Below are 23,694 nucleotides of genomic sequence, written 5' to 3'. Positions count from 1 at the left end.
TGGATAGAGCGTCAGTCTGCGGACTGAAGGGTCCCAGGTTCGATTCCGGTCAAGGGCATGTACATTGGTTGCGGGCACATCCCCAGTGCGGGGGGTGCGGGAGGCAGCTGGTCGATGTTTCTCTCTCATCGATGTTTCTAGCTCTCTATCCCTTTCCCTTCCTCTCTGTAAAAAATCAATAAAATATTTTAAAAAAAAATTTGAGTGAAGTAGATGAACTAAATGGTTTCATTGCTTTTTCCTCTGAAGCCACCAGACCACCTACAAACACACTGCCTCCCTCCCTACCCACTCCCCACCCCACCTTCCCCAGGGATCTTTAGTGGTCTACAATTCATACTTCAGAGGCATCGCACTATAGGGTTTTAGTTTTTACCTTTCTCATTTTTCTTTCTCCTTTTTTTTAAAGGTAGACAATACAGATCATTAAAAGATATTTGAGGAGACTATTGAGAAGGTTTAGGGAGGGTTGTTTTTTTTTTTTTTTTTTTTTGAGGGAAATGAGGAAGTTAGTGAGCAGCAGGTCAGGGAATTCTGAATCTGAACTGCAGAAAGAAAGCTCATAGAGTACACCCCTGCCCCCATCTATTTCCCAATCACACGTGGTAGCAGGACCTGAGTTAATTCCGTCTCATCTCTTCATCTTACAGATAGAAGAACCTGCGTTTCAGTGGATTTTTTTACAAGTCATATGATAAATGTGGTAGGTTGTTCAACTAATGTCCCCCAATGAATCATACCTCCTGGTATCCAGGCCCTAGTATAATCTCCTCTCATATTTACTCTGGGTTTGACCATGTGACCTGCTTTGACCAATTGGACACAAGCAGAGGCTTGATAAACCCCCTTACATTGAGGCTAGCTTTCTTGGAACCCTGACACCCCTGTGCTGGATCACTATTATGTGAAGAAGCCAGCATGAAAGAACACACGGAGGTGAGTCCAGGGGCTGCAATGCACAACCCACACCAAGGGCCTGACATGTCATGAGGCCATCTTGGCCATCGGAGGCCCAGTTGACCCTTCAGTTGACTGCAGTAGCATGACTGACTTAGGCCACACCAACAGAACTGGCCAGCCAACCCACTGAATTAGGAAAAACCATAAAGCATTAGTTTTAATCCACTGAGTTTTGGGTGATTTGCTTTCCAGCAATAGATAACTCATACCGTGAGTTCCTGGCAGAATGAAGACAAGACCCAAAGCCACTTCAGAGAGCATGAACTTTGAATTCAGACAAACTTGAGTTCAACCCTAATTTATTAAATGATTTAGCTATATGACCTTGGGTAAGTTCCTGAATGTTTTGAGCCTCAGTTTTTTCTTCCATAAAATGGGAATAATTGGAACTGCCTCATGGCATTGTCATAAGGATCAAAAGACTTGATCAGCTTATATGTATAGGGAAGGGGGGAAAAAACAGAGATTAGTAACTCCAAGGGATAATTAGAATGTGGGCTTATATAAATTTTTAGGTAAGTGACAAGACAAAGGAAAATAGTTTAAGTTTCCAGGGGCAGCAAACTGGGAAGATAAATATATGGGGGACACTAATGGAAGCTAAAGGTTGTTTCAATCAGGTCTGTTATGTAGATTCCTCTTGGGGCATTCTCTGAGCTGATAAGAGTCTCCATCTCAGGGTCTCTCTCTCTCTCTCTCTCTCTCTCTCTCTCTCTCTCTCTCTCTCTCTCTCTCGCTCTCTCTCTCCCCCCCTCCTCCCCATTCCCCCATTCCCCCCCTCCGGTCTGGAGCACCCAGCACCTTTCTCCCTCTTCTTCCCTTAAGCTCCAAGGGCCCTTCTTTTGCCTCTGTAACTTGTTTCCTGAGCCCATGCAGCCCAGCTAGCTCACTTTTTCTACCTCAGTGAGTTTTAAATAAACTTTTGCTTGTATTTGAAAAAAAGTCTCATTTTAGGCAAATGGAGGGGAGAACAAAGAGCTTTTTTTTGGCTTCTGCTGTTTTTTAATTGTCTTTGGCTAAAAATAATCATAATCCTTATGCCAAAGTGGCATATTTGGGTGTATATTCCGATCCCCTACATATGTATTATGCTTAGAATAGTGCCTGGGATATAATAAGTATCCAATCCTTATCTGTGGGTATTAGTATTAGAGTATCAGTGTAAGTTACATGGCACATGAAGAATACTCAATAAATAAATGTTTCTCTTCTGAACATTTGTGGTACCCTTCTTGTTCCTGTGTTTCCTGCAGTTGTTATCATTATATTGCATTATTTATGTATATCTTCTCCTTGCTAGATTATAAACATCTTCAGGGCAGTGTGTGTCTCACTCCTATTTATGTTTCCCATTGGGTAGTCCCTCCATATTGACGTATTAAGTGACTACATGTTTGCAAAATAGGTCACTGATCATGACATTGCAGTTTCTGTGGTGAAAGACTATTACACTGTGAGTACATATTACCTTTAACAGCAGCCTTCCCTACGAGAGAGAATATAATAGGTTCTGGTCTTCCTTAAAGAAAATACTGGCCCTAACCGGTTTTGCTCAGTGGATAGAGCCTTGGCCCACGGACTGAAGGGTCCCGGGTTCCATTCTGGTCAAGGGCACATGCCTGGGTTGCAGGCTCGATCCCCAGAAGGGGGCATGCAGGAGGCAGCTAATCGAAGTTTCTAATTCTTTATCCCTCTCCCTTCCTCTCTGTAAAATCAATAAAAAATATTTTTTAAAGAAAATAGTGTACTTAGTTATGTAGATGCCCACTGAAAAGAATAGCAGGTCCAATCAACAGATTTCTTCCTTCATCAGAGAATTACAAAGTTATTAGATAATTGTCTCTCTTTTTGGCAGGGGAGATATAGGCTAACTATATGTGGTATGTTGCTTTCTATATTTCTACCTCTAATCCAATTCATATAAGAAATAATTCAAATATCAACAGGTAAACATTTATTTCTCTTTTCTCTAAAAATGACTATACTAATACTAGAGGCCTGGTACACAAATTAGTTTGTGCACAGGTGGGGTCCCTTGGCCTGGCCGGCGATCAGGGCCTATCGTCTCACCCAATCCCGATAAGGACCCATCTCAGCCAGCTGGCCAGGGGGAGGGACCACAGGAGGTTGGCCGGCCAAGGGAAGTTGGCTGTGGGAGCACACTGACCACCAGGGGGCAGCTCCTGCATTGAGCGTCATAGCGACCAGTCTACCTGTCGTTCGGCTGACTGGTTGTAAAGGTTTCTTAGGCTTTTATATATATAGATACCAATGAAAAACAATAGAATTTTACATCAGAACTGATGTCGTATGTCATGCTGTTTTGCTTTTAATGCAAAAGGTGTTTGGTGTTTTCAATAAATGCAGACTGCCTAGTGACAACAGATGTAGTAATCATAGAAAACACCAAGATCCATTTTGTCACTGTGAGTTTTAGATTGTAAACAAATGAAAAGAATGCTATATTTGGCCCCTGAGATGGCAATAGTAACACTTAGCTTATTAGGATACAGAATTTCATTCCTACCTGAAGGAAAAATAACATTAAAACTCAAATACAGTGACAAAATTCATATAACACTTTATGCCAATACATGCAGAAATGTACACATAGCTATCACCATTACCCAAACTGCAGCTGCAAGATTTGGGAGTCAAGAGGCTGGAAGGCATTATAGAAACCCATCCAAAATGAAGGTTGTTTTACAGTCTCACCTACCGAAAGATGACTTAATTTAACAATAGAGCATTTAAAAAAACAAGCAAACAACAGAGATGGCCCCTGCCCCAAGGGGACTAGAGTCTGAAAAATGTAAGCAGAAATGTCTCAGGAATCCTATATAATAAAAGGGTAATATGCAAATCGACCGAACAGCGGAATGACCGGTCGCTATGATGCACACTGACCACCAAGGGGCAGACTCCAAATGCAGGAGCTGCCCCCTGGTGGTCAGTGTGCTCTCACAGGGGAAGCGCCACTCAGCCACAAGCTGGGCTGATAGCTGGTGAGTGGGCCTAAGTCGTCAGTCGGACATCCCCTGAGGACTCAGACTGCTTGGGAGCAGGCCGGCCTGAGGGCCTCCCCACCCCAGAGTGCACAAATGTTGTGCACCGGTCCTCTAGTCATTAATATCAATTCAGAAAATTGAACTAAACCTTCTACCATTGTAAAAGATGACTTCTTTAATAGAAGTAGCTGGTGATATAAGGCCTTTTAAAATTAACCTACATAGCCTGGCTGGTGTTGCTCAGTGGTTGAGTGTTGACCTATGAACCAGGAGGTCACAGTTCGATTCCTGGTCAGGGCACATGCCCCGGGTTGCGGGCTTGATCTCCAGTGTGGGGCATGCAAGAGGCAGCTGGTCAATGACTCTCATCATTGATGTTTCTATCTCTCTCTCCCCCTCCTTTCCTCTCTGAAATCAATAAAATCTTTAAAAATTACTTGGTATTGTACAATTATTTAACTTTCATCAACTTTTTAGTTATGAATATGATATCTCATTTTATTTTACATATTAAGCATTTTCATACCCTTTCATATACTTATTGATCATTTAATTTTACTCATCTATAAAAGGCCTATTGTCCCTTTTATTTTTATTTTTCCTTGGGTGTATAGGAATACTTTATATACAGTATATGTATACTGGTCCTCAGTTATATAGACTGTAAATAACTTTTTCTTAGTCTCTAACTTATTGAATGTTTTTTTCATTGTTTATGAGCTTTTTTTGGTATAGATTTTAAAAATTTTAATGTGAACAAATTTATTGATATTTTCTTTGATGGTTTGTATTTACTTTTATGTCTTGCTGAAGAAACCCTACATGTTCTATTGAAAGTTGAAAATATTTTCTTCTGATATTTAAGCTTTCAATTCATCTGGAATTCATTTTTGTTTAAGGATCAATTTTTTTTTTTTAATTTCCACTTGTCAGCCGAAACCGGTTTGGCTCAGTGGATAGAGCGTCGGCCTGCGGACTCAAGGGTCCCAGGTTCGATTCCGGTCAAGGGCATGTACCTTGGTTGCGGGCACATCCCCAGTAGGGGGTGTGCAAGAGGCAGCTGATCTATGTTTCTCTCTCATCGATGTTTCTAACTCTCTATCCCTCTCTCTTCCTCTCTGTAAAAAATCAATAAAATATATAAAAAATAAAATAAAATAAATTTCCACTTGTCCCAGTTGCCCAGTATCAGGCTAGCATTTTGCTGTTGATTATAATGCTACATCTGCTATATATCAAATTTCTATAATTGTTCAGGTCTTTTTCTAAATTTTATACTATGTTCAATTAATCTATGTACCTATCTCTGAACTATTAGCACAATGATTTATTTTACCATAGCCTTGTAATAAGTCTTAATTTTGGGTAGAGCAAATGTCACCTCCTTATTCTTCAGATAGGATGATTTATTCCCCCCCCCCCATGAGTTTTCTCTTTTTTATGACTCAGTGATGCCACTTCTGGGAATGTATCTGAAGAAACCCAAAACACTAATTCAAAACAATATATGTACCCTATGTTCATTGCAGCATATTTACAATAGCCAAGATCTGGAAGGAGCTCATGTGCTCATCAGTTGATGAGTGGATAAAAACGCTGTGGTACATTTACACAATGGAATACTACTTGGCCATAAAAAAGAAGGAAGTCTTACCTTTTGTCATTTATTCTTTTTATTGTGATTTTTATCATAAATGAACACCAAATCACTTTACAAGCATTAATCCGTTCTCGCCACACTTAGAAATATGTCCAAATTTCTTAGCCAGGCCCACAAAGCCCTCTGTGATCTGTCATTGGTACCTTCCATCCTGCACCTCTATTCCTTCACAGGAGATTTTGAATTGGGTTATCAAGTTCCAAGAAAATTCATGTTTGTTTGCTTTTTAGAATTATATCACACTTGTAGATTTCTATACTATGATGCTGTAAATTGTAAGACATATTATTTTATGTGCTGCTAAGAAAGAAAAATTACTGTCCATTAAACTATGACATAATGCTTTTTATTACTTAGACTTTTTATTTTATACTTTTTGAAAAAGCTCCTTTAGACTTATTTAGATATGTACTTTTATCATGTGTTTTTTTTGTGTGTGTCTATAAAAAGGAAAATATAAGTGAAATAAATTGGTTGGGATACCCCTGAAACCTTTGCCATTCAGAGTGTGACTTTTCTGAATTACTGTAACACTTTAATATCTGTGTTTCTCCCCATAATAATAACCTCTGTGCCATCAGGGACATTGATAATGCAGCATTTACTATAATAGTCCATCCATCCACTGCTGTCTCTGAAATGTTCTTCCTAGCCATGGTACCAAAACATAATTAAGTTTGACCTACTTGTCAGTATTTTCTTTTCTTGGGTTCTTTACTGCTCTTTGCAAGAAAATATGCAATTTCAGTCATTGTCCTAATAAAAGAGACTTGTTTCCTGGTTACTAAATGTATGGCCCTGTTCTGTTTCTGTGCTTTCGGCACACACAATAAATCTTCATTTTAATGCTGTATCATAATATTGCCATTTAAAGACATTTTAAACAGACATTAAACTCAACACGTAGTCCAAAAATGCACATAACTCAAATGAAGTATCATGAATGTGAAGAGTTATGACCAAGAGTTTACCCACGCTCAGGCAATGACAGCTACACGACAGTCTATACTAGAGGGCAAGAAGTAAGATATATCTTTTAAAAATATATATTATTTTTTATTGATTTCAGAGAGGAAAAGAGGGAGAGAGAGATAGAAACATCAATGATGAGAGAGAAACATTGACCAGCTGGCTCCTGCACGCTCCCGAATGGGGATCAAGCCTGCAACCCGGGCATATGCCCTGACCTGGAATCGAACTGTGACCTCCTGGTTCATAGGTTGATGCTCAACCACTGAGCCACATCAGCCTGACATAAGACACATCTTAATCTTAAAGATGCTTTAAAAATGTTAAAATAGATTAAGGATGATATTTTAGCAGACCTGTTGTTTTTATAAATGGAGTTATATAATTTTTAATATCATAAGTAGAGATTTAACATGGGTTTTCTTTTTGTCTTTTAATAATGTTTAATATTTTTTCGTATGAGTTTTTGGTGTTATAAATGCTATATTTATACAAATTATATTTTATAATTGATTATTGAATTTAAGAATATTACTGTTGTTTCATATATTGATCTTGTGCTCAGCAATCCTGCTAAACTTTCTTACTAATTCTTAGATTTTTCTTAGATTTTCTATCCAGACAAATCATGTTGTCTAAAAATAACAACACCATGTCTCCCTTGCCAATCTGTGCTTCCTAATTACTTTCCCTTTCACTAATACAATTTGGAATAGATAGAGTTATAATGGGCATATTTGTCTTCTTTTAAAAGTTAATGCCTCTTATAAGCATAACCAATGGACACAAGACACTGGGGGGTGAGGGCATGTGCGGCGGGGGGGGGGGGGGGAGGGAGGAGGGGGCGGGGTAGAGGAGGCCAGGGGAAGGTCAATGGGGAAAAAAGGAGACATATGTACTACTATTTGTAATACTTTAAACAATAAAATAAAATAAAATAAAATAAAATAAAATAAAATAAAATAAAATAAAATAAAATAAAATTAAAAAGTTAATGCTTCTGGCCCTGGCCGGTTTGGCTCAGTGGATAGAACGTTAGCCTGCAGACTGAAGGGTTCAGGTTTGATTCTGGTCAAGGGCACATGCCTGTGTTGCAGACTCAATCCCCAGTAGGGGGTGTGCAAGAGGCAGCCAATCAGTGATTCTCTCTCATCACTGATGTTTCTATCTCTCTCTCCCTCTCCCTTCCTCTCTGAAATCAATAAAAAGGTATTTTGAAAAAGTTAATGCTTCTGAAATTTTACCATTAAATAGGAAGTTAGCTCTAAATTTATTCAAGTTAAGGCCATTCCCTTATATTCCCAGTTTGTTGTAAGTTTCAATCCTGCATCGGTGCTGAATTTTATCACACGCCTTTTCTGTCCACTAACATGAACATATACTTCTTCTAATTCACTGTTAATGTGGTGCACACTGTTGATAAGACTTTCTGATTCTGGATAGCCCTCACACTCCTGGCATAAACCCTAGCTAGTCCTAATACATTACTTTTCTATGCAGGGCTACAGTTAAGTTGCTATTACTTTCTTTAGGATCTTTGAGTCCACATTTACGGAAGATTAACCTATAATTTTTCTTATACTTCATTAAAAAATTAGGTAGCTCTATTTTCTCATACAGCTTGCATAAAATTAACTTTGGGAATTTCATAAAAGTCACCTGTAAAACTACCTTAACCTGGGACTTTGGTGGGGGAAGATATATTTTATTAACAATTGAATTACTATTTATTGTTAGTAGTCTGCTCAAGTTTTCTATTATTTTTTTAATCAACTTTATATATATGTATATATTTAGATGATCAATTGTATATTTCTTTAATTTATTGGCACAAATTTTATTAACAGTATTATCTTCTTCTTTTTTTTAATGTTACAGGTCGCATTGTCACCACTGCAGTAAATTACTGTGATGGAAGCATAACCTGTGTCTCAATGTAGCCACCTTAACAATTTCTGGACCCCAGTATTATCTTCTTATTTTTAAATTTCTACAGTAACTTAATAATACTTACTTTTTATTATGAATTTTCTTTCATTTATTTTTTCCTCACCAGTCATGCTAGAGATTTGTCTTTTTGTAATTTGTGAAAAAAAAATTCCATAAGTGTTTTGTATAAAAACAGTCTGTTTCATTTCTGGGAATTTATTTTGCTATTTTTAGTATCTTTACTGTTGTTTTCTAATTTAAAAAGTAATACCTGCTTAACATTTAAAAATTGCAAAAGTAACTGACATGTTGAATGTAGCAAATGAACTATTTGCATATTTATTATTAGCTTTAAAAATATGATCTTAGAGTACATACTGTTTTGCCACTTGCTATTATCTTATACTAGTGGCCCGGTGCACGGATTCATGCACATTGAAAGGGAATTAATTAGAAGAAATATTTTAATATCACTATTTGCCCTTTCTCTATAATATAAGTGTCAGAGATGAAAGAAAATTAGTAAAATTTACATGAAAATAATATATAAATTGATTAATAAATAAACAATAACAACATGATATAACAACAACAAAGACATGATATAAAAACAACAAAAACAATATAAAAACATTGATAAAAACAATGACTGATAAATTGATTAAATTTATTCTAATATCTCCCTGTATACCACATTAAAAGTAAAAACACTTTCAGAGTGCTTGACTAATTTCTCTTGTGATGAAGTATTTACAACTTTAACGTCACATGCTCTTCAAACTCGAGAGAAAGCAACATGTCTGAAAACGGGGTCAGGTAGGAATATTCTTACTCTATCTAGAGTTTGTCCTTGTGATTTATTAATAGTCATTGCAAATGCTGGCATCACGGGAAACTGTCTTCAAATTAATTTAAATGGGAGGCCAGTGTCAGATGGAGACAAATCAATTCTTGGAATCAAAACAACCTCTCCTTCCACAGATCCTGTTAATACTTCAACTTTGATTATGTTAGGTTGCAATCTTTTGATAATAAATCTAGTACCATTACAAAGACCCCATTTACTATTAAGATTTCTCAGTAGCATGATGATTGCACCTACTTTCAATTTTAGTTTATGACATGGTATTCCTGAAGGAGTAATACTATTAAGAAATTCGATGCGAAAATTCAATCGAAACACACGCATTCGAATGCTGCCAGTGAAAACTTTAAATGTATCGTGCATGTGCAAGTCAACATATGTACCAGCCAGTCGGTCGGTCGGACAGTCGGATGGATGGATGGTCAGTCACTTAGCCTTTTATATATATAGATGGTGTTTTTCCAAATAAAGATATTTTACTTAGAACCAGGTAATTATTAACCTTAATGATAACAATTTATTTGTTTGTTTGTTTATTTAGTTATTTTTATTCTAAACACTTTACTATGTTAAATGCATTTAATGCTCATGAAAACTTTATCAGGCAGGCTATTATTACCATTTTACAGACAAGTAAACTGAGCCACAGAGCAGTGAAGACATAAGAGCCATTTAGGGAGAGCCTGGTGGTTCCAGAAGAGAAGAGGAGAGAAGGCCCAAGGTTGCTGGGGATGGCCCTGAACGAGCCCCTGTTGTTCCTGCAGAGTGGTTCTTTTTTTTTTCTTTTTTTTTTCTTTTTAAATCTTTACTCGAGGATATTTTTTCATTGGTTTTTAGAGAGAGAGAGAGAGAGAGAGAGGGAGAGGGAGAGAGAGAGAGAGAGAGAGAGAGAGAGAGAAACATCATGTGAGAGAGACACATTGATTGGTTGCTTCCCACACGTGGCCCTGGGGCAGGGAGCCTGCAACCCAGGCATGTGCCCTTGACCAGAATCGAAACCAGGACCCTTCAGTCCACAGGCCGGATGTACTATCCACGGAGTCAAACCCGCTAGGCCTGCAGAGTGATTCTTCGTGGCCTTGGACTCCATTTTCTTTGGCATCTACATGGTGGAAGATGTGCTCAAGATCATTGCTCTGGTTCTCCAGTACTTTTCTGACTCCGGGAACAATCTGAGTAGGTGAGATTGGGGCCTGTGTGTGTATGTGTAGTAGGATCCACTAAACTGCCTGGGAGGGCTGAGGACAAAAAGGGACAGGGGCGGGGGTTGACATTGGGAAGGCTGTGTTTGTGGGCTAGGGGCCTGGGCAGGAGACTGTTACTCTCAGGCACCGCTATGCCTTCAGACCATCATGGTCATGGCTGTGCTGGCCTTCATGCTCATGCAGTTCAATGCCCACTCCTTCAATCAAAGGGTCTTCCCGATCTTCAAGGTCTTCCAGAGCTGGCAGGCCCTGCGAGGCAGCCAGCCACCTCTGCTCGTCCTTGCATGGGGACTCCAAAGGAAGAGGGACACAGGCCTGGGCTCCTGAATGTGCTGTGACCTATTCATGGGATGGGAGAGAAGGAGTCTGCAGACTTTGGTCAGTTTCTGGTAAGTCTCCTGCCATCCGCTAGGATCAATCTCTTCATCCTCCAGAAAGGGGTTGGGACTGTCCCAAGTCACTAGCAAATGAGGGATCTCCTGCTTTCAGTGTTAGCTCTGGCTCCTGGCACAGATCCCCACCCCCGCTATTCAGCCTCCCTCACATCTGCCCACAGCTTCCTAACCAGCCCCCCGGAAGTGACCGGAACCCTAGCATAGACCATGGAAACAGGCCCCTGTGAGCCTATCCTCTTCTCTGGTGCCCAGGCACACTGTTCCTCTAATCTGACCCCAAGTACTTCCAGAATACCATCCTCACCCTTTTCACCTGGCTCCCCCTGGACAACTGGTCCCTCATCTACCTGGACAGTGGGGCCCAGGGGAGAGCAGGCTCAGGCTGACTGGAAAGCAGGGGTCTGGCTGGGTGGACAGACCCTATGGGCTCAGTTACCCCATCTGCAAAGTGGGGCCTCTAAGAGTTGGCAAGGAATTCACAGTTCAAGAGACTCCCTCTCTCCCAGGCACCTGGTACATTCACAGTAGCAATTTAAACCTAAACAAAATGAATACATTTGCTAACGGTTATTTTGGCTGCGGGCATTATAACCTCCACTCTGCCATATACATTACTTTCAAGATGAATCTTGCCTGTCAAAATTTAATTTTGCTGTTTTAATTTGCAGGCATGTATATTAAAAGACATCTTTTTTCTTGGATTGGCTTAATAACAGCTCACATGTCACTCTTTAGTATATTGGTTATGAATGTAATCAATTTTGTTTTTAATGGAATTACTTTCTCTTCATCTTTAAGAAGTTGAGATTCCTCTTTTTGCTTTTAGAGACTCAGTACACTCTCCATGTACATCCGTCCTGGCTCCCAGAACAAGGACCACAGATCTTCCTTTTTGAGTCCCAAGCCTTAGGTACAGTGCCTGGGCCAGGACAGTGACTTTATTGATAACCACCATTCATCGAACATGTGCTGTTTCCCAGGCATAATGCCAAGCATTCCGTGTACATTATCAACATTTGTTGACATGGTACTTTCTGAAAAGCTGGCCCTCTTAAATCGAAACTACAATGAGATATCACTTCACACCCATTATGATGGCCACTGTCAAACAAACAAACAAACAGAAAATAACAAGTGTTGATGAGGGTGTGGAGGAACTGAAATCCTTGTACACTGTTGCTAGGAAGATAAAATAGTGCATGTGCTATGGAAAACAGTATGGAAGTTCTGTTAAAATTTTAAAAATAGAACTAATTGGGGTTGGGGGGATGAGAGGAGAGAAACCAAAGAATTTATATACTTATATGCATACCCCATGGACATAGGCAATAGGGTAGTGAAGACCTGGGGAGGGAAGGTAGGGGCTGGGAGGAGGGGGGGAAGGGGAGAAATGGGAGAAATCTGTAATACTATCAATAATAAAAATATATTAAAAATAATAATAATAATAGAACCACCATATGATCCAGCAATCCCACTTCTGGTATATATCCAATAGAATTGAGAGCAGGTTCTCAAAAAGATATTTGCACACTCACGCTCATAGCAGCATTGTTCACAAAAGCCAAGAGGTGAAGCAACCCAAGTGTCCATGGATAAACAAACCGTGAGATATATATATATTGTGTGTGTGTGTGTGTGTGTGTGTACACTGAGTGGCCAGATTATGATGATCTCTGAAAACATAATAATCTGGCCACTCAGTGTACATCCTATATAATAAAAGGCTAATATGCAAATTGTCCCCTCGACCAGGAGTTCGACCAGCAGGCAGGCCGGCCAACCGCCCATGTCCCTTCCCCCTGGCCAGGCTAACCAGACCCACCCATGCACGAATTCATGCACTGGGCCTCTAATACTCTAATATATATATATACACACACACACACACACACACACATACACACACTGAGTGGCCAGATTATTATATGTTCAGAGATCATAGTAATCTGGCCACTCAGTGTGTGTGTGTGTGTGTGTGTGTGTGTGTATGTGTATATATGATAGAATATTATTCATCCTTAAAAAGGAAGGAAATCCTGTCACATGCTAGACCATGGATGAACCTTGAGGACATAGTACTAAGTGAAATAAGCCAGTCACAAAAGGACAAATACGCTATGATTCCACTTATACAAGGTACTTAAAGTAGTCAACCTGTTTGTTTGTTTTTAAGGACACAAAATTTTCTTGACATATTTTTTGGGGGAGGGGACACTCCACGTCAACTCCGTTGAGAGAAACAGGTCTTCGTTTGTTTTTACACTCACCATGCCGTGGGTTCACAGGGAAGGCTTCCAGCAGCTCAGGCCCCTTCCCATTGGGTCTCACTAAGTGAGCTTCTCTGGGCAGAGCAGGCTGGCACTTCAGCTGAGCCCAGTAGCTTTCGCTTTGGCTTCCTTCTTTCATTGTTCATTTTCTTTCACATGTTTTGGGAAGCTATCTCAGCTCTTAGAATGCTTATATGCTCAATACATACATTAGTTCTCTTGACAAGAATCTTGCCCTTTAACTTGTTTGTTTAAAACAGGGGTCCTCAAACTTTTTAAACAGGGGCCAGTTCACTGTCCCTCAGACCGTTGGAGGGCCGGACTATAGTTTAAAAAAAAACTATGAACAAATTCCTATGCACACTGCACATATCTTATTTTGAAGTCAAAAAACAAAACGGCAAAAACACCCGCATGTGGCCCGCGGGCCATAGTTTGAGGACGCCTGGTTTAAAACAATGCTACTGCCCTGCTAGCATGGCTCAGTGGTTGAGTGTTGACCTATGAACCAGGAGGTCAGGGTTCAATTCCCAGTCAGGGTACATGGCTTGGTTGCAGGCTCCAGCCCCAGTAGGGGGCGTGCAGGAGGCAGCCAATCTATGATTCTCTCATCACTGATGTCTCTCTCTCTCTCTCTCTCTCTCTCTCTCTCTCTCTCTCTCTCTCCCTTCCCTCTCTAAAATCAATAAAAACATATTTAAAAAAATAAAGAAGGACAGGATGAGTAACCAGGATTATTATGACAGACACCAGTATTATTATTATCAGAATTTCTGAGGCCAAGGACTAGCCTTGGCCGGGTCCTCAGATTTCAGAATGCCTGCCTATTCTCAGGGCCTGTGGACCTAGTCCTCAGTCCTGAAGAGTTGAGTTCATTAGAGCTGACCCACGTGGCTCTGGCGTTACATTATTGTTCTGGATTAGAGCTCAAGTAAGGCAAGAACCATACCCCTTCACCGATAATGGCCCCAGAAGGCCAGAGATGAATTATGCCTGGAGTTGCCAGGTTTAACAAATAAATCCTACCGGCCATCCAGTTCAATTTGAACTTTGGATAAAACAATGAATAATTTTTTTTAATGTAAGTGTGTCCAATGCAACATTTGGGACATATTTAGACTTAAAAATGTATTTACCTGAAATTCACATTGAACAGGATGTTCTAATATGGAACACCTCCGCCCTCACAGACTTTATACTCTGGTCAGGGGTAAAATAAGTGCACAAATGACCTGTAGCGCAGGCCACAGGCTGAGTCTTGAGAGAGGTCCTATCCAAACACTAAAGGCCCACTGAGGCAGGAGTCACTCATGTATCATTTCTTCAGGTCTTATGCTAAAATTGGTGGAAGATGAGTAGGTGTCATGTTTGTGCTGTCATTAGGGAGGCCATACGCTAGCATAGCCATGCGTGGGAATGTATTTCTTTTATCCTCTTAAGAGTTCAACAAAAGGCATCTCCCAAGAAGCCTTAATTGCTCGTCCAAGTACAGTATAAAAGCAAAACAAGAACTGAAGTCTTTCCAAATACCTATTTATTTCCAACATCAAGTTTAGGGTTTAAAACAAAGCACAGCAAAATAAAGCAGAAGCTAATTTTATTATGCAGCTGGCACTGTATAATATGGTGCCTGAGAATATTATACCTGAATATTGTGAGCATAATAACCACTCTGTAAGTCTAATCAAATGCTCCTCTACACTAGTTTAATAGTCAGTCCCCAAAACATAATTATTTCCCTTCCATGCAGTCAAAAAGAGAGAACTGAGAAGTGTTTACTGCCCTTTGATTTAACAACTTGCTTTATCTTTTATACTACTTATAAATGTATATAATAATTTTCCCCAGGTAAAGGCCCCATTTAAATACAAAATAATAAAAAGCATCTATATATATAAAACCCTAAGCAACCGGTCGACCATTCGACTGTTCGACCGCTCGACCGTTAGTTATGACACACACTGACCACCAGGGGGCAGACGCTCAATGCAGGAGCTGCCGCCTGGTGGTCAGTGTGCTCCCACAGGGGGAGCACTGCTCAGCTGACCAACAGGGCACCAGATGCCGGGCTCACAGCTGGCAAGTGCAGCTGCGGTGGCAAGAGCCTCTCTCGCCTCTACGGCAGCCCTACCAAGTAGCGGCAGCGGCAGGCACAGCGGGGCTGGGATGTGTGGGAGCAACGCAGCGCCTGGCCTAGGCTTGGGCTCCTCCCTAGCCGCCTGCCACTTCATGCACTACTACATCCCTCGGGGTATGTCAGACTGACCGTTTTGGCCCTATCCTCACAGGCCAGGGATCGGGCCAAAACCGGCAGTCTGACATCCCCCGAGGGGCCCCAGATTGCGAGAGGGTGCAGGCCAGGCTGAGGGACCCCACCAGTGCAGGAATCAGTGCACCGGGCCTCTAGTTTTTCATACAACACAAGAAGTCACTTTTTTAAAACTACAAGCAAATCCGCTTGAGGATTTTTCAAACTAGATTTCTCTGATTCCTTCCGTAGTCCCCCCCATTTCAAAACATTTATTCTTTACCCTTTAAAAAGAAATTATGCATCTGCTGTTTTGAAAATATTTCAAGGTCTCCTTGGGAATATACATATTATGCTCTCAAATCTTGAAATAGCTGGAGTTCTGGAATATATACCAGAATTATTTACTTTTGAAGATCATAAATTCTTTAATTTCCTCAATTTTTGCTTGTTTTCAGTTCTCATGATCCTGGGTTTCTGAACATTAGAGTCTAAGCCATCACTTTCCTCCCTCGGTGTATCAGATTATGATACTTCCAGGGCAAAGTCACTGAAAAAAAATCTTCCATATTAAGCCCCTGTCTTAAGCCTTTTCGATGTGAAGGCTAAGGTTCCTCTGGCCTCATTAAAAGTCCAGAAGGCCATGGGGTGGAGGAAGAGATTGGTAAGAGGGGGTCTCCCATTAGTGAACTTTTTCTGTCATTCATGTCCTGAAAATGGTTAAAATTTCTAAAGCGTCAAACATGATGCCTGCTTGTTTGTGTAATTTAGAGTAATTTCATGTTTCCAAAAGAATTTGCTCAAGAATAGGCAGCTCTATGTCTCTGCGATATCTGCTGCCGATCATATCCCTCGAGTGGCTGCAGAGTGGTTTGTTTATTCAATCTGTTCCCTATTGATGAACATGCAGGTTGCTCCCAAACTTTTGTTTGTTCAAATAATGTTCAGCGAATAACCTTGTGCATATGTTCTTTCAAATCTATTCAGGTGCAGTTCACATTTGATTCTCAGAAGTGGGGCTGCTGGGTCAATCTGTAAATGCATTTGCATTTTTGCTAGATATTGCACTCCCTCCCCAACACATACACATTTTTAAAAAATATTTTTTGTTGATTTCAGAGAGGAAGGGAGAGAGACAGAAACATCAATGATGAGAGAGAACCATTGATCTGCTGCCTCCTGCATGCCCCGCACTGGGGATCGAGCCCACAACCTGGGCATGTGCCCATGACCAGAATCAAACCCAGGACCCTTCAGTTCACATAGAGAGGGAGAGAGAGAGAGAGAGAGAGAGAGAGAGAGAGAGAGAGAGAGAGAGCTCTGTGGGGTTTCTTATAAGGGCACTAATTCCATGCATGAAGGCTCCACTCTCCTGACCTAATCACCTCCCTAAGGCCCTACCTCTTAATGCCATCACACTGGGGACACGAGCATCAGTACATAGCAGATGCTGACGGAGGAAGAAAGCAACAGAAAAGGACTGAAGACAAGTGTTGTCTCCTTCACAGTGAGGGTCATGCCTGCCTGTCATTCTCAGAGGCAACTCCACCATCACACCCCTGCATAGCCACGGTGCTCTAGTATCAGTACATAGTGGGGAAGAACACCTACACAGAAACCATACTTAAGAGTTTTATGTGAGACTTGGGTGTTTAAAATGGGTATGTGTTGCCCTAGCTGGTTTGGCTCAGTGGATAGAGCATTGGCCTGCAGACTGAAAGGTCCCAGGTTCGATTCCAGTCAAGGGCACATGCCTGGGTCGTGGGCTCCATCCCCAGTGGGGGGTGTGTAGGAAGCAGCTGATCCATGATTCTCTCTCATCATTGATGTCTCTATCTCTCTCTCCCTCTCCCTTCCTCTCTGACATCAATAAAAAGTATATAATAGAGGAATATGCAAATCAGCTGGGATGCTGTAACATCACGACCAAACAGCAGGGACCTGAGGCTGCATGTCACCTGGCCGGGGCAAGGGACCTCAGGCCCCACTCCCCGCCCCGGCGCTGAGCTGGGAGAGCTCAGGCCAGGCCCCATGCCCTGGCACTGAGCTAGGAGACCTCAGGCCGCACCCCCCACCCCAGCGCCAGGCCAGGGGACCTGAGGCTGCGCCCCCCGCCCGGAGAGGCTTGAAAGGGGTGGGTCTGACCAGGTCTGGGTCTCACCCAATGGGGGTGGGGCCAGCTGGGTCTGGATCTCCTGCATTTTTGAAGCACGTGCAGGTGGTGGGCGGGAACTTGACTCTAGGTCCTGCAGCGTGCCCCAGACTCTGACAGGAGGGAGATTTTCGTATAAGTTTTAGTAATTTTCTTTCATCTCTGACACTTCAATTTTAGAGAAAGGGCAAACAGCAATATTAAAATATTTCCTCTAATTAATTTCCTTTTACTGTGCACAAATTTCATGCACCAGGCCACTAGTATGTGTATGTATACATATAAAGAAATGTCTATGGTACTTTGTTATAGCAGCCCAAAATGACTCAGTGTCACTCTCTTCAGGGCCTGTGTGAAGCCCTAAACTTTGCCCTCCCCACCAGGGAACCCTGCTGATGCTTCATCTATCCCTGCCCTTGTAATTTTCATTGAGGATCAAGCCCGCAACCTGGGCATGTGCCCTGACCGGGAATCCAACCATGACCTCCTGGTTCATAGGTCGATGCTCAACCACTGAGCCACACTGGCTGGCTCATTCCCTTTTCTTTGCTGTCCCCACTCCCTTCCTCCTGTCTTCACCAGCCAGGGCAGTCCCAAGACACAGTAGCTAAAAGGTTCTATGTGGCACACTCCCACAGGTGGAGAAAATCATTGCACTGAAAGGTGGCCACTTGATAACATGCCTGGTATTGACTCTGTACTTCTCTCCCCCAGTGAGGTAACAGCATATATGACCTCTGCCAGAGGCTCTGCTTCCTGGGGAAATCAATCTAAGACATAAAAGGAAAGGGGAGTGACAGGAGCTACAGTGTAGCTAAGTCTCTCACTCCAATTGAGAAGGAAGAAAGGAGGCAGACATTGGTAAGCAGTGACTGGGGGAGGATACACAGCCCAGGAAAGCTCCTCAGGCAGCATCAACAATGCTTGCATATGAAAAATTGAAGGGGAAAAAACACCCCTTTTGCACAGTAAAAAGCCATAGACATAGTCAAAAGAAAAAAAAAGCAGAAAAAATATTTTCAGATTATATATTGCAAAACTCTTAACAATTGGGGGGGGGGGGAGAATAGAAAAGTAGGTAAAATATGTAATCAGAGGGTTCCTAAAAACAAGAAAAGAATCTCAAACATGAAAAAAATGCTCAGCTTTACTCATAATAAGGGAAATGCAAATTACAACTGCACCAAAATACCTGCCATTCCTAGTTTATCAGATGGGCAAAAATTCAAGATTGAAAATGCACTCTGTTGGCAAACTTGTGCTGAAATGAGCACTCTTACTCACTGCTGGCGCGAGTGCAAAATGTTACCGCCCCTATGGAGGGAATTTGGCAATATCTAGCAAAAATGCAAACACAGTACATGTACACTTTGACCCAGCAGTCACACTTTTAAGAATCAAATGTGGCCCAGCTGGTGTGGGCTCAGCAGTGGAGCATGGACCCAGAAACCAAGAGGTCCTTGGTTCAATTCCCAGTCAGGGCATATGCTGGAGTTGCGAGCTTGACCCCCAGTAGGGGGCGTGCAGGAGGCAGCCAATCAATGATTCTCTCTCATCATGGATGCTTCTATCTCTTTCTCCCTCTCCCTTCCTTTCTCTCTAAAAATCAACAAAAACGCATTTTTTTAAAAAGAATCCAATGTGGATTACACCTGAACAGGTTTGAAAGAACATATGCACAAGGTTATTTATCGAACATTATTTGTACAAACAAAAGTTGGGGAACAACCCACATGTCAATAGGCAACAGATTGAATAATCCCTTGGACAGCCACACAGGGAAACTGGGCCATTGTTTAGAAAAAACGAATGAGGAGGATCTCTGTATTGGTTTCCTGCGACTGCCTTAACAAGTTACCACAAACTGGGCAGCTTAAAGCAACAGAAATGCATTCTCTCAGAGTTCTGAAAGCCAGAAGTCCAAATCAAGGCTTCTGAGAGCCCGCTACCCCAATACAACCAATGTGGCTAATTACACGCACACATGTAATACAAAGGAAATTCAAAACAGACAAGAAAAAATATTATTCTTTTATGTTATGTTATTTTTTCCATCACCATTTATCCCCTCTATGCCCTCTTCCAACTCTTTCCCTCCTCCCCCACCCCCAAAATCACCACACTGTTGTCCATGGCCATGAGTTCTCTCTTTTTTGATCACTCCCCTCACCCCACAACACTGCCCCACCGGAGCTGTCTGCATGCCCTCTATTTTTAAACATTAATCTTTTTAAGACTAAAATGTCATTCCTATTGATGTTTGTTTCATGTTTTATTAAACTTTACCTGGATTTTCTAACCAAATATCAAGTGGAAAAATTGTGAAGTCCTGAACTGTGCTGGGGAAATCTTGAGATTAAAACTGTTTCAAATAAAACTTATGTTGAGTCCTGGCTGGTGTGGCTCAGTTGGTTGGGCATTATCCCATGCACCAAAAGGTTGCTGCTTTGATTCCTGGTCAGGACCCATGCCCTGGTTTCGGGCTCAATCTCCAGTGGCAGGTCTTGCAGGGGGCAGTAGATCGTTGTACCAAAGTCATTTAAACACCTGGTAGGGTTTTGTTTGTTAGGATTATATGTATGCCTTGTTAGGCATTTGAAAGGATCGAAAGTTCAAATATATTAAATTTATAAGCCTAGTTTAAAAAGAAATTAAATACCTTTATAAATTATATGAATTGTTTAAAGTGAATTTAATCTGTTTGAATTGTGTTGACTATTAATCAGAGAACAAATGAAAGTAATTGTCCTTACACAGCAATCACAAGATTTATAAATAGCATAGCTATTCACAAATTAAGCTCAACACTTTAAGAAACATGAAATATGTAAATTTAAAAAATGAGTATTAATATAAAATGCATCCAGTTATAGATGGTCTAAGAGTACCCCTAGGTCACTAACAAGCTTGGAGTGACATGCCTATTGGTATATCAACTTAGGGTGAGCTTCATTAGCCTCATCTGTAAAATTACTAGAGTTTTTGTGAAGATTAAATGAAATAGCCCTGATAACCACATCAATGATGAGGTTGGCTCAGTGGTTAGAGTGTCAGCCTGCAGACTAAAGGGTCTCAGGTTCGATTCCCGTCAAGGGCACGTACCTTGGTTGCAGGCTCCATCCTGGCCCTGGTCGGGGTGCATGTGGGAGACAACCAATCGGTGTGTCTCTCTCACATCGATGTTTCTCTCTGTCTCTTCCTCTCCCCTCTACTCTCTCTAAAAATCAATGGGGAAAATATCCTCAGTTGAGGATTAACAAATAAAAAAAGATTAAATGAGATAACGTATCTAAATCAGTCCATTATCTACCATAAAGTTTTACTATATAAAAAAGTTTTACTATAGAAACATCAAGGATGAGAGAGAATCACGGATCGGCTGCCTCCTGCACACCCCTTACTGGGGATCGAGCCCATGACCCAGGCATGTACCCTGACCGGGAATAGAACTGTGATCTCCTGGTTCATAGGTCGACACTCAACCACTGAGCCACACCAGCCGGGCAAGTTATTTATCCTTTGAAGCCACTTTGTGAAATGGGGATTGTTAAAGGTGGGAGCTTAGCATTGTCTCAACTGTGGTAAGTTAGAATTAAGGTTTTCCGACTTCCCTTCCTTGGTTAGTTCTGGGTTATTCTATATATAAAAGTCCTCAAAAATATTGATTTATAAGTGAAGAGGAGCAAAATGCATTCTGTAATGCCCTGGAGAATGGAGCTGGTAATTCCACGAACATGAAGAAAAATATAGGTTTGGAGATTCTGGCTACTTAGCTATGCTCCAGTCACTGGACCAAGTGCTTTACACACATTATTTTGTTTATTCTCTGAATATACTGGTTTGATCTGAGAAGGAGAAGCACTGTGCGTTATATGTATGAGATTTAGTCAAGGGATCAGACCTTCCAAAGTACTGGGGGCTTAGAGTTTATAGATATATATAGATAGATAGATAGATAGATAGATAGATAGATAGATAGATATAGATATAGTAGATATAGATATAGATATAGATATAGATATAGATATAGATATAGATATAGATATAGATATAGATATAGATATAGATATAGATATAGATATAGATATAGTAGATATAGATATAGTAGATATAGATATAGATATAGATATAGATATAGATATAGATATAGATATAGATATAGATATAGATATAGATATATAGATATAGATATATATCTTGCTTCTGCGTCTGGTGTTGGGCCAATAGTCAGGCTGGCCAGAAGTTGGGAAGGGGCGACGATGTGAAGTCAGAGAGAGCAAGAGGGAGCTGAAACCCACATCCGTCTCTCATCAGAACGGATATTGGTCAGATTGGTCTCCCATTGAAACCGTCGGTCTCTCGCAGTCTCTAAGCCTCTGACTTCGCAGATGCATGTGACCTGCAGAAGAGCTGGAACACGTGACCCTGGAACCTCACCCAGAGGTGGTCCAGGATCCAGAGATGCTGAGGGAGATCGGCAGGAGGTGGAGGAGCTGCAGGTCCAGTGGTTGCCCCGCACGAATAAAGTCAACAGGCTGGTGACAGTGCATGGAAACTACAACAGCACCGGCCAGTCACCCCACTGCTCCCCTCATCTGACCTTCCATTTCTCTTGTAGGCAACCTTGACCCAGACCTAACCAAGGAAGGGAAGTCGGAGAACCTTAATTCTAACTTACCACAGTTGAGACAATGCTAAGCTACCACCTTTAACAATCCCCATTTCACAAAGTGGCTTCAAAGGATACATAACTTGCCCAGCTGGTGTGGCTCAGTGGTTGAGTGTCGACCTATGAACCAGGAGATCACGGTTCTATTCCCGGTCAGGGCACATGCCCGGGTCATGGGCTCGATCCCCAGTAGGGGGCGTGCAGGAGGCAGCCGATCCATGATTCTCTCTCATCCTTGATGTTTCTCTCTCTCTCTCCCTCTTCCTTTCTCTCTGAAGCAATAATTAAATAACTTGCACAAGGCACACAGATGGTGAGTGGGGGACCTGGGACGTGAGCGAGGACTGTTTGCTTCAGAACCTCGGATCTGCACCACTGCCCTCTACTTCTTCGCCCTGATGTCTGGACAGCAAGTTTTGGCCCAATGGAAAGATGGCCTGTCTAGAAGGAGGGGCTCGCCCAGGTTGGAGCAAACTGCCTTGCGAAGCAGAGGGTTCCCTGTCCTGGCTGATGCTCACACACAGGCTGCGAAGCCATCTGTCAGTCATTACCCAAGAGGGCGCTCCCTGGGAGGGAGGATGAACTAGGTGGCTACTAACAGCCCTCTCAACTCCCAGATTCTGTTTCTAGAACATACAGTTCAGAGCAAGAGTGCGCGCTCATAATGTATAAGGAACATAGCAGAAGCGATGGAGAAGACAGAAGCACTCCAGGGTGGGCAGGAAAGAGACTTCGCCAAGCTGTGCCTAAGAGTGCCAACATTCACTGTGAGAAAAAATGAGCTCTTTCACACACAGGATGCCACATAATCAGCCAGATAGTGTTGATTTTTTTTCCTCCTAAATTATTTGATTTCACTGAATTGATGGGCTATTTTTGTTGCATAGATGTGATCTTTAAAAGTCCCATGGAAGAACTACAAATGCAGGCACGCTGTGCATCAACTCTTCAAAGTGAGGACGCAATCAACTGAGGGCATGACAAAAAGTTTGAAACAAATATCCAAATATTTCAAAAACCTGCTTAGAAAAGAATTTTCACATTTGAAGCTTTGCCAACATAAACACATAATAACGAACCTTATGTCTTGGTAACAGTTTAAAAAATTGAAGGGAAAAGGCAGCGACTCGTTCAATGTTTCTGCAGCAGATGCATCCTAATGACATCTTTCCAAAGCAGATATTACAATAATCCTCTTCCCCCTCAAATGCCACACAAGCTGGTGAACCAACTATACAAGTTGGAGATCATGGAAAATCTATACAAAGATATTCGATTAAATTGATTTCTCACCAAGAAAAATCATAACTTAGTAAAGTCGATAGGTTCATGTTTAGAATCTTGAAGTCAAGGCTCTGCTTGCG

The 23,694-nt window shown here is 41.5% G+C and overlaps 1 non-coding gene across 1 annotated transcript; it reads right to left on the bottom strand.

Moving 5' to 3' along the window:
• Positions 1-8,464: 8,464 nt before the first annotated feature.
• On the bottom strand, positions 8,465-8,598 carry LOC114226904 (small nucleolar RNA SNORA1). Its single transcript, XR_003613015.2, has one exon. It is a non-coding gene; the product is annotated as a small nucleolar RNA SNORA1 (small nucleolar RNA).
• Positions 8,599-23,694: the final 15,096 nt, after the last annotated feature.

The sequence above is a fragment of the Eptesicus fuscus genome, chromosome 1, assembly GCF_027574615.1.
Source record: "Eptesicus fuscus isolate TK198812 chromosome 1, DD_ASM_mEF_20220401, whole genome shotgun sequence".
In the NCBI taxonomy this organism is placed as follows: domain Eukaryota; kingdom Metazoa; phylum Chordata; class Mammalia; order Chiroptera; family Vespertilionidae; genus Eptesicus; species Eptesicus fuscus.
The sequence above is the reverse complement of the archived record's forward strand: the minus strand, read 5'-3'. Positions and strand labels throughout refer to the sequence as shown.